Below are 17,970 nucleotides of genomic sequence, written 5' to 3' on the forward strand. Positions count from 1 at the left end.
ACACGTGTCGACTAATATTTTTGTAATACTCAGTACAAAACACTTTACCTATAGTTCTTTCTAGAACTTTGAAAATGAAGTCCAGTAAAAATCAAAATCATGAATCGGATATTTTGATAATGTCTTTTAACAAACTTACTGTTAATCTACTACATACAAGTTCCTTCAAATTCATATGATATTTTAAAGAATTAGTGTTAAGAGATCGTTTTGTACATTTAGATAATCACTAATGTAGCTTGAAATTCAGTACTTTTCAAAATTTTAAAACATTTATAATTAGCATAGTTAAGTAAAGAATTGTATTGCGCTGATCTCAATATTTTGACGCTGTAATAGACATATAGACTAATTTTCTTAAAAACACTTAAAATAAGAAGTTTGTTCTAATTAAGCACAAAATTACACAATGAGCTATCTACGCTCTGCCCACCATGGTTATCGAAACCCGATTTCTAGTCTACAGACATACTGCTATGCCACTAGTGGTCACATGAGAAGTTACATAAATAGCTTTCGTTAATCCCATCACAAAAGGTATGCTGAAGATATAAGTTGATTGAAAGATTAACTTTCAAAATTTTCTTGAAGACTTACAAATGTTTTTTAGCATTGATTAAACACGAAATATATTAAGAGTTGATTTTACTATAAATAAGCCTTGTATGAATTTAGAGCAATGTCATCTGCATAGAATTAAAAGGTATAATAGGAGAGCATAGTACATGTTTTAGTATTTGTAGTTCCTCAGATAGATGTGAAAATATATCATATTATCGTAGCTGGTCACAGCTAAAAGGTAACGTTTCGAAATATGAACTATTGATATACGAATTGGAACAGCTGACTGATGTTTTAGGGTTACAGCTAGAAGGACCACGTCTTTTGTTTGACATTATATGTATTCACTTTCTGCATGCGAAAGATGACCTTCGGATGACACAATCAGCCAACAATGTCTTATTTTCACGATGGTTGCATTTCACGGTTTTCCGGCTATGTGCATCACGTGATGACAACAAGGCTATGTTAGATTAGTGAAATGCTCCGTTGATCCTGTTAATGTGGTAGATGTACAGTACCGCCTGGCGGTTAACGATGGAGTTTGGTTTTCTTCTGAACCTAAGCCCATAGTTAGCTGAGATCAGAACACTTTGAGGGCAGCTTAGTTTCCATTGCGTGATTTCGAAGTCACCATTGACATCCTTGTACAGGTAAGTGTGCATGCGGAACATCATCAAAAAAGGTAGACAACTTGAACAACAATTCGTATAGTGTATATAAACGTCTACTTTTATGTTATTTACTCTATTCCCTTCTACAAACAACACAGAGATTTTAGGGTTTGGCAAGCAAAATACAATATACTGTTATTGGTATAAAGAAAAACGATTTATTGTCAGTTCTCTAAACAACGCCTAATTTATAAAAGGACCTATTTCATTGGATAGTTAGCTTGTAGAATTACTTTGGTCTTTAATCTGACCCACCAACTTTCATCACCCAGAAAATCAATTGAATCTTCCTGACTTCATATTCATACAGGAGGCCTTTTTGTTTACAATATTTTAACTTTGTTGAAAGTTCCTCAATTTAAATTTAAAACGCCCTTACCCACAGATTGAAAATGGCACAATTACATAAAGTATTGTTTATGGAAAGTACCGTATCTTTCGGTGTATAAAACACACCACTATTTTCTAGACTATCTTAAGGTAAAAAAAATATTTTTCACAGTTATCATTAATTTATTTGTTCAACATCTGCATAATCTTTTATTATTATTTAGAATACTTCAGGAGTAGTGTCCATAATAAAAAAAATATGGTTAGCTGCTCGCATAGAGTTTTGTGCTCACAATTACTATCAATTTCCAAAGTTATATGTGTTTATTGTGTTCTTATGGATATAACTCTAGTATTATTGGTACAATGTCTAATTTCAGTTAAAGAAAGGTCCTCATAACAGAACACTGTTCTACAGTTGTTTCTCATAATAACCTATTTTCTTTAACCTATGAGAGAGAAATAACAAGCCTAGGGAAGTATAAAGGTTGATCATGCTAGTTTCTAGTCCTTGCTCTACAAGGTAGGTATTCCTAGGGAGCAGAGGCGTAGATTTTTTACACCTGATGGGGGGATGATTTTTGCAACCACTTATGTGAACTGTTCAATTTGCAAATTGGTAATCACTGATTACGTGAACCTGAAAGCTGTAAACATGCAGTCACAGAGTAATCTTGTTGCCACGATACTTCAAGGTTTCCATGTAGGTTTGTATAAGTGAGGTGTTGTGAACAGTTTTCAAAATGTTAATAGAATAAGGACAAATGTGTCACAAATTAACTGCCACATGAATTTATATCTACTGAAAAACTGTTCATGGTGTTTGATAAAAATAATTAAAATGTCTTTGCGAACTTTTGAGAATTACACATCAACATAATGTAGTACATAATTATTCACACTTTTCATTGAAATAAGATTCATTTAATCCTCTAGTCTACATGTTCCCAAACGTAGACCTCCTTTGTGATGATCTGTTTATGAATTCTTTCATAAGATCTTCTATATTTATCTTGTCGACCTCATCTTTGTGAATGTGACAAACTGCCACATGGTTGAGGCAGCACTGAGACATAGTTGACCTTAACCACGTCTTCAACCGTCTTAATGCAGAAAAGCTGCGTTCACATTTGCAGCTGGATACTGGACATACAAACAAAATTTTCATGAGAAGAAACACTTCACTAAACATCTGCTGGCTTGTTTCATGCATTTTACAGTAAGCATCCTTCACACCTTTCAAAGATACTGCTTTTCTTGTTCCTTTGAACATAGGCAACTGAAACTCGAGCCGTTGTGCAAAGATTTCTGGATAGAAGTTTATAACCGAGTTGTCAATCTTGCCAGATGTGATCATGTTCTCCAGTGCCAGATATTGCCTCAAGTCATTGCTGTCTGCATTGAATCTAGTGGTCAGATGTTCTATGACTATGTCCACAAATTCAAAATATTGGCTTCTGTAGTAATCTCCAGCTGTTGCAGAATAGTGTGCTGAGCCATCACCTGTAATCCTTCTGGGGGGTCTGTGAATGCGTGGTAGTTCAATAGGCACCAGATCTAGGGAAGTTACCTTTCTCTCAGCTTCATCAAATATCTTGTTGTAATTTTCCTCTGTTCGCAATATCCGCAATTGCTCAAGTGTCATTGCAGATGATTCAATCATGCCAGATACTGTTGCTGATTTTGCTTGGAATGCACGGTTTAGTTCCTCTAATGCAGCTAATGGATGCTGAGCCATCAACAATCCTAAAACTGTCTTTCCTTTGTCATATCTGTCGAGCAGACCTCGTGCTTTCACTGCTACATCTGATTTTTCATTTGATAATTCAGACAAAGAATCAACAATGCCACTGTAGTGATCATTAGCACATGTAATTGCAGATAAGTGGCACATATTTCTTCCTGTTTAGTACCTGTAACATTTTGAGTGCCATCAACCATAAATGCAAAGATTTTACTTTGCTGCACTTTGTGTGCTATGTTCCTCAGTATTTGATGGCTGAAAATCTCCATTATTTCATTCTGAGCCTGGAGTGATGTGAATGTGGTTTTCTTTGACAAGTAGGCCGTCAACTCAGGATCTTCCTCTTTCAGGAGCTTCATTAACTGCAGGAAGTTTCCCTCCGTATCAGTATGTCCACGTAATGACGCAGTAAGAAACGTAAACTTCTTAATATTTTGGCTAGACTTCTTTTGCATTCTTCCTGCTGCTTCTTTTTTCCATCATGTAGCTGGACAGTCACTGGAGTTACATCAAGTGAACCTTCTGGAGATAAAGCAAATCTGTGCTGAGAGGAGGATTGGTGTTCGTTGAATTTCTGTTTTGCCTTTTTCCAGTTGAAAATCCGGTGGATATGAAGGTATACTCCATTGGCCTCTCCAATTTCCCTGTAAAAAGGCCTCTATTTTCTGCCTTGGCACAATGAAAGCATATGACTTTTTGAGTCTGATTGTCGAAGTGCAGCCATGGGAACTCATCAAACCACTTGCCCTGGAAGTTGATATTTTGAGATTTTGCTTTCTGTCATGGTATTAGTTGTGCTTCTGGATGATATGGCTTTCCACACTGTATCTGTAGAGTGTCAGATTTTTCATTACTGCACAAACTTGTTTCACAACTACCTGGAGGTTCATGATGTGCAATAGTTGTACAAGCATTTTCAGACTCGTCCTATGATGAACATGGTAGTTCCTCTGTATGACAAGTTTTTATTCCTTAGCTTGAGGTTGTTGGATTATCTGCATCTGCATTGTCACTTGTAGTAATAGTAACTGTCTTGCAGCTAATATTGGAAAGTTTCAGACGCTTGCTTGTCATAATTGGAATCTGTTTCCCAGATGACTCAACAAGCTAAAATACAGTCTTTATTGAAAAACTCGAACGTACAACGAACGAAGATAGAGCAAAATGGAAGTAGGACTGAACTGTACAATGTATTTAAGTCGAATGCGCGAATCTTACAGTGAGTACCGAGCCGACTGACCGCCTGGGCATCGCTGGGACAATAATGTGTGCTAGTTATAACACAAGTAATTGAACAATCACAAATATATTATATTCCTGTTAAAGCTTATTAAAAGGCAAACACGTTGTGATACAATGTCTATAAGCACGTCTATTAAATAAAAACACCTGAAAAAAACTAGCAATACAATTCGAGAGAGGCTTCAAGCCGTTGAAATCGCTTCTTTTGTGTTCTAATTATACAAGAAAATACAATATTTTCACTATCTATGATAAGAGAATACATTGTTCTTTTACCATAAAGCGCCAGCACTTTATTAGAGGGAGGTGATAATCTGAAATTTCATGGATTAATGAGGGCCACAAACATAGGTTTAATGAGCCCTGTTGTAAAATCGAGGCTCAGATTAAAGGGAGCGGAGGGGGTGATGTAGGGCGCGTCTGGATCTGAGTGGCCCGAACTTGTCGTTAACTGTACGCTAAACGTACACTATGGTCAGCGGATTCGGCAGCTGAGGAGAGTAAGGCGTTCAACAATAAAACCGGCTAGACATGCATAAGAACAAATGGCGTAGGAAAACCGCACAATATATACATAAGATTGATGCAGCTACAAGCTACAAATGGCCTGCTAGATCTAGATCACAGGAGTTTACGCTTGGGAGTAATATTTTCGAATTTCATGCTCTGTTCAATCTGTTGTGATGAAAATTTTACTTAATCTTACACTACGTACAAGACGTAGGTAGATTCTGTGATAGAGCTTGCAAACCTTGCATGTATACTTAGGCCTACTGACTGATACGAACTATCGCTTAGATCGCAAAGCTTAGAAGCAAGCCTATATTAAAGATGTACATTTCGGCTACTGAAAAAGCCTACATCTAGGCCTAATTATGTAATTCGATTGCTTAGAACACGAGAATCACAAGAATAAACACATAATTTGTAGGCCTGTGATGCAATAAAACAATTCAACAGACCAAATAGCAGGGGGGATGATTGTATGCACCATACCCCCACCTAAAATGAAGGGGAGATGTATCCCACCCATCCCCCCAGGATCTCCGCCCCTGCTAGGGAGGCATAAATTTTTTTACCTTCGGTGTATAGAACGCTCTTTTTTTTTTTTTTTTTTTTGGAAAAAAGTACGTCTCATACACCGTAAAGTGCGGTAATTCGTTTCTCGAGCAAAATATTAAACGTATGAGGCGTGTTGGTTTTAGATACGTTACGTCATTGTATGAAGCTAAATAAAGTATGAATATTTCTGTCGAAACTGACTTTTTACTTCACAGTTTGTCGTGCAATAGAATCCCATATTAGTATTAGGAAAAAAAATGTTACAAAATCATATGCTCGATATTTTGACTTGTTTGGTTTCCTTTTCCAGTTAAAAGGAAAAGTGTGTGAAACTAAACAGTAAACGAAAACGTTAAACTTTAGTCAAATAACGATTTGTATATGTTTGTTGTTGTTCCTATAAAACATGAGATATTTTACAAAATTGAAACAATTTTCATTGCTTATTGTGTAATTAATTTTAATGTGAATTGTAAAAGTATTTAGATGGTAGTTTCATTATGGAAAAATATATTTCATTCGGTTATTTATTTTATAACTAAAAATAAATATTAAAATATGATAATAAACTAAGAGCTAATAACTGTTATTATTAACATTTATTTTATTTATTAGTGCTATTTTCTTTTAATGAACTCTCCTAGGACGCTCTAGAGTAGATGCATGCATACATATGCAAGTATTTATATCGGTAATATGTGTATAATAAGATAAAGTAAAGTGTGTTATTCTTTTTAGCCCCGTATCGCACATGTAAGTTTAAACAATGTTTTGTTACAGTTATGAGCCTTCACAGGCTGTCTTTGGTTCATTTCATATATATCACAATTTGAATAAGTTCTCAACTATTTTGTTTGATTTAGCGCATCAATATGACAACATATTGCATTTTTCTCTGTTAGATAATCCGCTTAATGTCAAAATCAACATTTAAACAGAATATTTAATATTTTATATGGATTATCAGTTTAGAAAAAATAATGTATTAATAAAATACATTTCGAGTCATCTTTTATGAGACGCTAAAATACATAGTTATAAACGTAGTGGGTTCGGCGCGGCTGGACTGTTGATCCGAGGGTTCAAGTTCGCACTCTGCACTTTGAGACCACGGCTGCTTTATAAGAGTGATTACGAAAATCCACTATGCGGTTAGATAAGATTAGCCCAAGAGCTGACGGTAGGTGATGCTGGTTAGCTCTCTTCTCTCTGCTCTATTAGCTCAAAATTAGGAACGGTTATGAGCAAGTAGGAGTTTTGTAGCTTTGGTTGAATGTCTGAAACAAAACAAAACAAAGAGGCCAACATTCGCGGGCGAATGCAACATGGCTCCGCCACGCAATCGCAACATGGCCAATTTTGACACCAGACAGAAAGGTAAAAAAAAAAAAAAAAAAAAAATTATCCATATCATTTCTTGAAACTTGTAAGAAGGAATCTTAATACTAAATCCCATATATGTTGGTTAATATATACGTGAATAGTTCACAAAAACTCCAAACTGTACTTTTTTGGCTGAAAATTGAAAAAAGACAAAAATTCCAAAATTGTCTATATCTGTCTTTGGAACCTGTCAGCTTACTGAAACTATTATAAACTCACACTCTGTTAATTGATAGATAAATACATAAAAATATATATATAAAGAAAGAATGAATCATTTTTATATGGAACATTATTGCTAACACCTAAACTTTACATCTCTAGTTTATTTATGAAACACAGGTTTATTGATCCACCAATAGATAACTAACATATATATCATTCATAGTTTATTAAGCCTGATCGTTGCCATTATTTGACATTTAGTCGTTTCCTGAAGGAAAGCAGCATGGCTTCTATTCGTTGTTCTTTGTGTGTACGAACTTTTTCTCTTTTTATATTCTTTTGTTAATTAATTATACCATGGCCTAACGGCACACGCTTTAATTATCTGTTGGTACGAAAAACCCACCATCATACTGAGTATAAGGAATGTGAACACAGTGACCAAATATAGATGCCTCATTGCGAGTAAAGCCAATCAATTTGTTCTGCGATTCGATGTATGGCCTCCGCTCTGAATGTAGTATACACGTTTTACACCCAAGGACTTGACCTACAAATATGCAGTAGGTAATATTTTAAAATTACTTTGCACAAAATAGGTTATTCATGAAATTATCTTACGGGCCACGTATACGTAACATCAACACAGATAGTGTTTAATACTATTTCATCTTCATGGTAACGGTTGCTAATCTTTTTTCAGAATACCTTCTATGGTCTGGTGGTTAGGGCATTCCACTTGCAATCTAGCGGTAAGGTTATATTGTGATGGTTAAAACACTATAAGTTGTTAAAGAATAGCCCAAGAATTTACAGTGGCTGATGTTGATTAGCTGACTTCCCTCTAGTTTAGCATTTCAAAATTAAGGACAACTAGGGAAAAATGTAATTTAATATTTTTCAAAATGGGTTTCGTTGCACATTAACTGTCAATCGTTAACAATTTTTAAGGTAAAAAGAAACTTGTCTTAAATAGCAGACCCATCTCAATATATACATCTTTGTCCTGTGCCAAAACAAAGAAATAAACTGTAATATTTACACACTGTTAAAGAGCTTTCATTTTTAAATACAAACTAATGCCTCCATGTGCACAACGTTCCCTGGAAGTATCAATTCTGTCCTTCACAAAGTACTATTCAGAATCAGGTCTCGTCACATTTGCTGTGTTAACGTTAAACATTACTTATAAACTTTTGTTTATCTGTTTTCCTTAGAGCCAAGTCACACTGTGCTCTTTATTGTGTCCCCCGCGGGGAATCGAACCCCACATTTTAGTGTTGTAACTCCTTAAAACTTGCCGTTGTCCCACTGGAAAACCGTACAGCTATTAAGACTGTAGTCATAAACTAATTCCGAATGAAGTCCTGCCTAAATTGAGACGACTGAATACATTATGGTAGTTTTTATTTCGTTACTTTATTTTATACTATTAAAATGTATTCAACATACAAATATAGTAATGTCAAATGTTTTACCAATTGAATATTTTAGCTATACGAGTGTCACTGAACTCTGACATTCCACAAAAAAAATTGTTTACAAGAAAGTTATAATTTATTAAAACATTTTATAACTCTTCTTACCATCTAGCATACAATGAAAAATGCTCATCCTGATTTGTCCAGATCAGACGAAAGCATTATTATTTTATTGTAATAAACTTTAACGTTGAAGTTGAGAATATAAACAAATATTTTATAAGTTTAACAAAAACTTTGAAGTTACTGCATTCAGTAACTGAATGCTGTATAATTTATCACATCTTGACTAATGACGTAGCAGTTTTTGTGTTCCAATACATTCGTGACCGGATCTTTGATTAATGTAATTAGTGTTTATTTTTTACATTATTTTATTTAACTTTTCACCGTGTCTTTATCAATTAATAGACCATGAAAATCGCAACTGCAAAGATGAATGAACAATCAAATAGATAAACACACGTGCCCGAACTCTAGCCGTGCTCATGCTTAAAAAACTACTGATCTATTCAAGCCCGGCATGGCCAAGCGTGTTAAGGCATGCGACTCGTAATCTGAGGGTCGCGGGTTCGCATCCCGGTCGCGCCAAACATGCTCGCCCTTTCAGCCGTTGGGGCGTTATAATGTGACGGTCAATGCCACTATTCGTTGGTAAAAGAGTAGCCCAAGTGTTGGCGGTGGGTGGTGATGACTAGCTGCCTTCCCTCTAGTCTTACACTGCTAAATTAGGGACGGCTAGCACAGATAGCCCTCGAGTAGCTTTGTGCGAAATTCCAAAACAAACAAACAAACAAACTATTCAAAACACGTGTCTTTAGAATCTCCTTCTGTCACGTTTTGGTCACGAGCTTACAACATTAAGCGAATCCATATAAGCTTTACTGAAACCTGTCAGTGTTACCTGAAACACTTCTAAGTATCGTTATATGTCTTCTTAATTGGATAAAGGGTGAGTGAAGCCACCAAAATATGTTCTGAGATACGTGAGATTAGCTATATTTAGTCTATTGGGAGACTGAAACTTTATAAAACTATAAGCGTGTTTACTTCACCATTAACTGAAACTAAATAAAAGTACGATTCCTAATCTAGTATATCCCAAATATATGTGATATATTACAGGGCTTAAAAAAGTGAATAATTGTTAATATTTTGCACACAGCTGATCACATGCATCTAAGCTCATTTCTTGCTGTCTGTCTTTATACACATACATATTGAACACCAAAAACTTTAGCTGACGTATATAGCATCCGTAAACTTATTAAAACTAGTATTTCACTCGAACTGGGAGTAAACCTATGAACACAGGTGCAGAATTTTAGACCACCACATCCTCATTTCAAAATTTATTTACGTCCCCCAAAATTCTTCAGTCACTAGTTGTAACTTAATGCTGTGTATAGCAATGCTACTTTAAATATTGCTCCCCTAATCCACCCAGTGACACAGCGGTATGTCTGTGGACATACAACGCTAGAATGTGAGTTTCGATATCCGTGGTTGGCAGAACACAGATAGTCCATTGTGTAGCTTTGTGCTTAACTTCAAACAAATATTAAAATCTTCAGAAAATATTAATATATCTGCTATCATTCCTTACATTAATATATTCTAATTTTTTGCTGCTTATTTCTTTTAATTTAAAACGATATAGATTTGTAATTTTTACCATGGTGTAAGAATGTTTAGATTTGTTATGAAAAATAAAAACAGTGGCTTGGGTTGTTTATTATAGAACAAAGACACATTATGCTACCTGCTGTGTACACCGCGAATAATCAAACCCGGATTTTAGAGTTTTTTTAAGTCTGTAGGCATACCGCTATCCATCGGGGACAGCACATGGCAATCTAGCAAATATCAAACCCAGTTTTTAGTGTTATAAGCCTTTAGACTTACCACTTGTTCATTGAGGAGAATGAGGTAGCATATAAATTTTCTTATTGATTAACAAATAATTATTTTGTTTCCTTCCTCGTTAACTATTCCTAAAATCTCCAGTTACCAAGTGTTTTTGGTGGTTTTCTTTTCCTTGGCTTAAGGTACGAAGATGGAATAACTTCTCGCTCTTTACCAACACTTGCCCTCTGTTAATGATGGAGTGTTTTTTTTCGGTACAGGGTCTTGTAAATCAATTGGTGGCTTCATTTTTGGGTGTATTATGGAAGTTGTCTCTTCAAGAATCTCGTGTTCTTTGATAAGTTTCTTTTCCTTTCGTGAAGTCTTCTTTAAAGTTAACCACTTGGCTGTTCTTTCACCAAAGTTCTTCACGATTACATCGGATTTGGACCACCTGTTCTTCTGAATTCTATAATTCATATGATTGATTCTTTTGACTACTGCACAAGGTGCTTCTCAACACCTACTTAACTTTAGAGATAGTCCATTTTTTGCAGCACAGTCATGCCATGCCACCATGATGAAATCCAATTTTATTAGCTTTTACATCATAGCCACTCCCAGTCTTGTCAATAGCTCATTTAAGTCTTTCTGGAGGAAAATCACAAGAGGCATAACCCGTGTCTTTAATCTTTCTACATACTCTGTATAAAAATATGTTGAGTGATGGTTCTCAGAGTGTGAGCATAGAATGATATATTTAATGGCTTCAAGGTGATGCTTGATGTTTTATATAACTTAAAAATCACGGAAAGAATATCTTGATCGCACATTTTCTAATGCTCATACACATAAATGGCTTTAGAAAGTACAATGATCATTATATTCCTTCCTAGTACGTGAATCGTAATTAGATTTTGAATCGCGCTAGAGAAGTACAACTCTTCCAACTTTCTTACCAATTGCAGTTAATTATGTAGGCCTAGCTATATGTGCTTGCCAACCGAGAAAAAAAATATTCACTGCAGTTACGTTATTATATCATATTCCTTTGAGGAAAACACCAAAGCATCTCTCAGTTTCTTCCCACGATGGTTGAAATATTTTGTTACATGTCACTTTGAAATATCTTAAAAACAGGTGATTTAAATGTTATAAGTTTATTATACGCAGCGATTCCTATATCAGTAAATTTTCTTGACGTTTGCCAAAAATGTTACAAAATGACACACACTCCTGACACAAACGTCACAGTATTATCAGGTAGTATGGTTATTTTACACTTTTATTTACTTTTACACACAAATTCTTGCTGATAACAACATGAAAAGTGACAATGGAATTTATATGATATAATATGGCATCACTGAAATTCCAATAGAAAATGTTTCTGCTGTTGTTCAAATAGGTCGAGTGCGCTTAACTGCTTGTTAAAAATAAGCACTTAGCTACTTATGCAACTACCGTGAATGACTCATTGTAAACATATTTTCTTTAATCAGCATGCTTTTCATCCTGTTTTGTTTTTGTTTTTTCTTCAAGTCAAAACGGCAATTCCAGGTTTCACTGTGTCGGTATTTGGGTATTGTTGTTAAATACCCAGGAGGGTCAGGTACATTTGACCTCTTCCTCCCTCCCGAACGATTATAGCGTCTGTCTTTAGGTTTTTTTGTTTTTTTTAAGCTTTGGGCCAGAGTAAAAGTATAACATCATACTCAGGCCCATTTCAGGGCACAGTCCATGCATGGACGAACAAGAAGTTTTTTGTTTTTTTTTTTCACCCTTTTGTTTGTTTTTTTGGAATTTCGCACAAAGCTACTCGAGAGCTATCTGTGCTAGCCGTCCCTAATTTAGCAGTGTAAGACTAGAGGGAAGGCAGCTAGTCATCACCACCCACCGCCAACTCTTGTGCTACTCTTTTACCAACGAATAGTGGGATTGACCGTCACATTATAACGCCCCCACGGCTGGGAGGGCGAGCATGTTTTAGCGCGACGTGGGCGCGAACCCGCGACCCTCGGATTACGAGTCGCGCGCCTTACGCGCTTGGCCATGCCGGGCCTTTTCCCTTTTATTATTTCTCTTGTGTTTTTTTTCTTCATTTTTTATTTATATATATATATATATTTTTCTTTTTGTATATTTCTCCTTTTTCTTCATAGAGAGAATGCTACTACTACTTGTAGTAACACACACACACACACAAAAGAAAGTAATAATAATAATAATAAAAAAAGAAACAAGGACTAAGTGTCTAGTGCATAGTGGCCAGCTTGTGTTACATTTCTTAAATATATGTTAAAGGGGGAGAGGTATTTAGGACTATTTACATCATGTACGTGATATCTGTCGAGATCACACATTAAGTCATTTTTATTCCAATTCTTATTGACATATTTTAGAGAATTATGCAAGAGTCTTTCAGATATTGTGTCTATGTTTGCATACTTGTGCATGAATGTGGTTGAGGTGCTACGTGGTACTTTATATGCTGAAGTTAGTACTGAATTTTGTATACGTTGAAGTTTCTGTACATGTGTGGGTGCTGTATTAATCCAGGCAGGTGATGGATATTCTATTGTTGGTCTAATGTACATTTTGTAGATTTTAAGTATGTTGTCTGGTGACGGTGTCAAAACGGCAGTGTGAAACAATTGTGGTTTGGTTTGAATTTCGCGCGAAGCTACAGGAAGGAGTCTGCCCTAGCCGTTCCTAATTTAGCAGTGTAAGACTAGAGAGAAGACAGCCAGTCATCACCACCCACCGCTAACTCTTGAGCTATTCTTTTACAAACGAATAGTGGGATTGACCATCACATTATAACGCTCCCACGGCTAAAAGGCCGAGCATGTTTGTTGTGACGGAGATTCGAACTCGCGACCCTCGGATTACGAGTCGAGTGCCTTAACCATTTGGCCATGCCGAGCCAAACAATTGTAGAAGAATATTGTAGATTATGTAATATTTCAGTTTTCGCATTTCTTTAAACAAATACACCTTTGCCAACACTGCGACTAACAGTTAGTGGGCCCCCCATTGGCACAGCGGTGTAGCTGCGGACTCACACCTCTAGAAACCCGGTTTCGATACCCGTGGTGGGCAGTGCACATACAGTTCATCGTATAGCTTTGTGCTTAATTTTAAACAACGAAACAAAAATAGTTACCGGACCTTCTAGTGACACAGCGGCATGGCTGTGGACCTATAAAGTCAGAAACCGAGTTTTGATACGCGTGGTAGGAAGAGCACAGATTGCCTAGTTTGTGTAGTTTGGTGTTTAAGCAACAAACAAACAAACAGTAGCTACTGGATATTTTTAGTAGCTATTGTTTACATTAGGTTGATGAAGATGAAACTAATAAACTTACTTTTGCTAAAAAAAAAAAAAATTCAAATAGTTTTGAAAATCGTAATCCGAGGGTCGCGGGTTCGCGCCCGCGTCGCGCTAAACATGCTCACCCTCCCAGCCGTGGGGGTGTATAATGTGACGGTCAATCCCACTATTCGTTGGTAAGGAGTAGCCCAAGAGTTGGCGGTGGGTGGTGATGACTAGCTGCCTTCCCTCTAGTCTTACACTGCTAAATTAGGGACGGCTAGCACAGATAGCCCTCGAGTAGCTTTGTGCGAAATTTCTAAACAAACAAACAAAAGTTTTGAAAATATGATACCGTATAAAGTCCTTATAAATAATATTCTGATTAATCAAAACTATAGTAATTAGTCTAGAATCGTTCCTGTATACACACAGGGACATGAATTTACGGATTTCGCCCCGATGTCGATCGTGGTTTTATTTTCTGGTTTTTCAAGATACCTACTTGGAATTCGAGCCAATGGGACTCAATGCACCAGCACCTAACGACATCTATGAAGTATTGTTAAAATACTAAAAATGAACCAATAAAACTTACAGGTTTGAAGTTACAAAAATGATATATTGTTGCCTTGATAAAGATTAATTTTTTTTACTGACTGTACAAATCACTCACGTCATACGTCGCCATTTACTATTGTACAAAAATACAAGCATATATAAGAAGAGAAATTTACAGTGTATTTGAAAAAAACCAAAAACTTTTAAGATAATACTTTAATTCAACTTGTACATCAAAGAATAAATTTTGAAATATTTTGGCAATAAAAATCTGCTGGCCTGTCTTTTTACCAGTGGATATTTAAATAGCCTTTTTAGTCTCTTGAATTAACCGATCGAAAAGAAAAATAGTAGTTTTAGTCATTTTATTTCTTTATGCAACCTCCTACAGTTTTATGTTCTCAAGACTCTCATAACTTTCGAAAGAAAATGTGAAGTTACCTAGATATCAATATACTATATTGAAAGCACACGGTAAAATTGTATTTGTATATGTATATATATATGTGTGTCACACATACACAGGTCTTCTTCTCGTGCGTTCTCGTTACATATGTGTTTATCAGCGAGATCTCTCATTTGCAGCGGTGAAGCCAGCTGTGACTGGTACTCGTACAGAGAATAGTAGCTTATTTATTGACTAGGTTATGTTCTGTCTTGTGCTTTCCATGACTCAAAAAGTAGTTACCTAAGTATGCCATATACAAAACGTCTGAAAGTTTGCAATCATCACCAACTTTCTGTTACCCCAGCGCTTTTCTACCTGAGGTAAGTTTTATAACTTTTGCTAAAATTTATAGTCCACGTGTAGTTTATAAGATGATACTCGTGTTACTGCTGGTATTAGTAACGTGAAACAAGCGCTAGCAATTATCGCGATCTTTAAATGTACTGTTAATAGTAATATAACTACTTCATTCTGCTTATCCATTAAGCATCAAGTAACTGACTCATACCTTCCAGGTTTTTAGAATAATTTGTAAATGAATCAGCTATTTGTTAGCCAAACGTTTAAAAATAATTCATAATTTTAATTCAAGTATGAATATTTGATGTAATTTTCTGTGCACCTTGTTTTAATTACGAGTATGACTTGTATTATATATGTATAACTAAGTTCTGAGTATAATTATAAATTAAATTTTGCAACCAAACAAATAAGTTTAAGAAAATATGGATAGGTTGATAAGTTGCTCAAAGAGTGAAATGCAACACATTCCTTTGAACGAAGACACCTCATAAAGCATATTATATAATTATAGTTACTGGTTTCCTTAACGAACACGGAAAAAAAAAGACTAAACTCATTAGTAAACAGGATAACGGAACGAAACATTCTACATCGTAGAAGTACTACTCGAGATGTTTGCATTGTGATATTTAAATCTATGCATTTGAGGAACAACCTCGGATTAAAGCATAGAATTACTGGGCTGAAGCCGAGGGCCTCATACTCATTAGAGAGCCTCAAGCCATAACTATAAATGTATTACACGTAGAGGTTCTGTATCGAGGGGCCTCTATAAGTTGAAAAATCTGGGGCCAATAATCCAACCTTGTTAAGGAGTATCGCATTTGGTAAGATGTTGGCCGATTATTCTATGAAATTGCGGGATTTACAATATATGTATATCATATATAATTGATACTTGAAACCGTCAGTAGCTGGAAAAACTCTCTAATTACAAAATTGAGGGAAAACCATGGTCATTAAAAAATGAAGTATATATACATATTGTTAAACAATAGATGAAATAACTAGACTCTCAAAAAAAATTCTAGATTAAATGTAAAGACGTTAAATTTTTTACAATAGATATAGAGGTAGTATTTAATGTTGAATCTGACTCAGTAACAAATATTATATATTTCCTAAAATGATTCAACATTCTTCCGAGACCGATAGGCTAAAAATGGAGATAAAAGAGTCAAAGCTGATTGAAGTAATAAAATATGAAATTAAAAATGATAATTTAATAAACAGAACAGTAACCCAGTTATCACTGTTGTACTTGAAAAACAAGAATATCGCGATAAAATAAACGGCTTCCTTGATTCTAACAGCTTTACCATCCTAAACTCAGGTCCCAACAAAACCTTTAACAACTATGTTAAATCTTTGTTAAGCCACAGCTAAAGCTTACTTAATGAATTCCAGGCGGAATGGCCTGGCATAGCCAGGTGGTTAGGGCGATCGACTGAGAGTCACGGATTCGAATCCCCGTCACACCAAACATGCTCGCCCTTTCAACTGTGGAGGCATAAAAATGTGACAGTCAAACCCACTATTCATTGGCAAAACAGTACTCAATAGGTGGCGATGGGTGATGATAACAAGCTGCTTTACCTCTAGTCTGATACTGTTAAATTAGTGAAAGTTAGCGCAGATAGCCCTCATGTAGCTTTGCGCGAAATATAAAATAAATCAAGCTACTACGAACTTGTAAAACTGCCCGAAAGGAATATCCCTATCAGATCCGTGGTTCCCTATACCAGTGCTTAAAATAATTTCACAAATCTAACTAGTTTTAAATAGGGGCGTAGATTTTTTACACCCGATGGAGGGGGGAGATGATTTTTGCAACCACTGATGTGGTCTGTTCAGTTTGCAAATTGGTAATCTCTGATTACATGAACCTGAAAGCTGTAAACATGCAGTCACAGAGTAATCTTGTTGCCACAATACTTCAAGGTTTCCATGTAGATTTGTATAAGTGTGGTGTTGTGAACAGTTTTCAAAATGCTAATAGAATAAAGACAAATGTGTCACAAATTAACTGCCACATGAATTTATTCCTGCACACTGTACAGTATAAAAGATGGCCATTATACTTGACAAGGTTACTAATAACTTTCATTGCATGAATTACGTTTTCAAATATTAATAAAATCAGTAATAACCCTTGATAAGTTTATATCTACTGAAAAACTGTTCATGTTGTTTGATAAAAATAATTAAATTATTCATACTTTTCATTGAAGTAAGATTCATTTAATCCTCTAGTCTACATGTTCCCAAACGTAGACCTCCTTTGTGATGATCTGTTTATGAATTCTTTCATAATCTCTTCTTTATCTTGTCGACCTTATCTTTGTGAGTGTGACAAACTGCCACATGGTTGAGGCAGCACTGAGACATAGTTAACCTCAACCACGTCTTCAACCGTCTTAATGCAGAAGGCCCGGCATGGCCAAGCGTGTTAAGGCGTGCTACTCATAATTTGAGGGTCGCGGGTTCGCATCCCGGTCGCGTACAATTTTACCCCCCCTTTCAATTCGAAAAGTAACTTTTTGATTAAAGCATTAAAGTCATCTCTTATTTAATGGCAGTGACAGGCGCCAAGTCAATGTGATAAATTAATAATGTTACTTTTCTTTAATAATATGCGGAGCAACATCGATGTGAAGTTCGTTTGTATAAGTAAGCGACAAGGAAAGACTTCCAACTCATTGTAAAATTTATTTTCAATACAAACTTTGCCCGTGATAATATTGAGTCGTAGTGTTTGTTGTTGTTCTTACTTTTTGTTTACTCTGCTTGTTTCGGAACGTGTATTAAATTTGAATCTTACAATATTCTTATGTTCTTATGTAAAATTAGGTACATAA

At 35.6% G+C, this 17,970-nt stretch overlaps 1 protein-coding gene across 7 annotated transcripts in view; it reads left to right on the plus strand.

Annotated features, from left to right (window-relative positions):
• The first annotated feature begins 1,097 nt into the window (after positions 1 to 1,097).
• Positions 1,098 to 17,970, plus strand: part of LOC143258674 (myosin-IIIb-like) — a 96,812-nt gene continuing 79,939 nt past the window's right edge. For 6 of the 7 annotated variants that reach the window (XM_076518051.1, XM_076518053.1, XM_076518054.1 and 3 more), the window contains exon 1: positions 1,098 to 1,214. The gene's annotated coding sequence lies outside the window, so the exon portion shown is untranslated. Of the gene's footprint in view, positions 1,215 to 14,946; positions 15,130 to 17,970 lie in introns of those variants that run through there. The other variant, XM_076518052.1, reaches the window with a different exon arrangement.

Source organism: Tachypleus tridentatus, chromosome 8 (genome assembly GCF_004210375.1).
Source record: "Tachypleus tridentatus isolate NWPU-2018 chromosome 8, ASM421037v1, whole genome shotgun sequence".
Classification (NCBI taxonomy): Eukaryota; Metazoa; Arthropoda; class Merostomata; order Xiphosura; family Limulidae; genus Tachypleus; species Tachypleus tridentatus.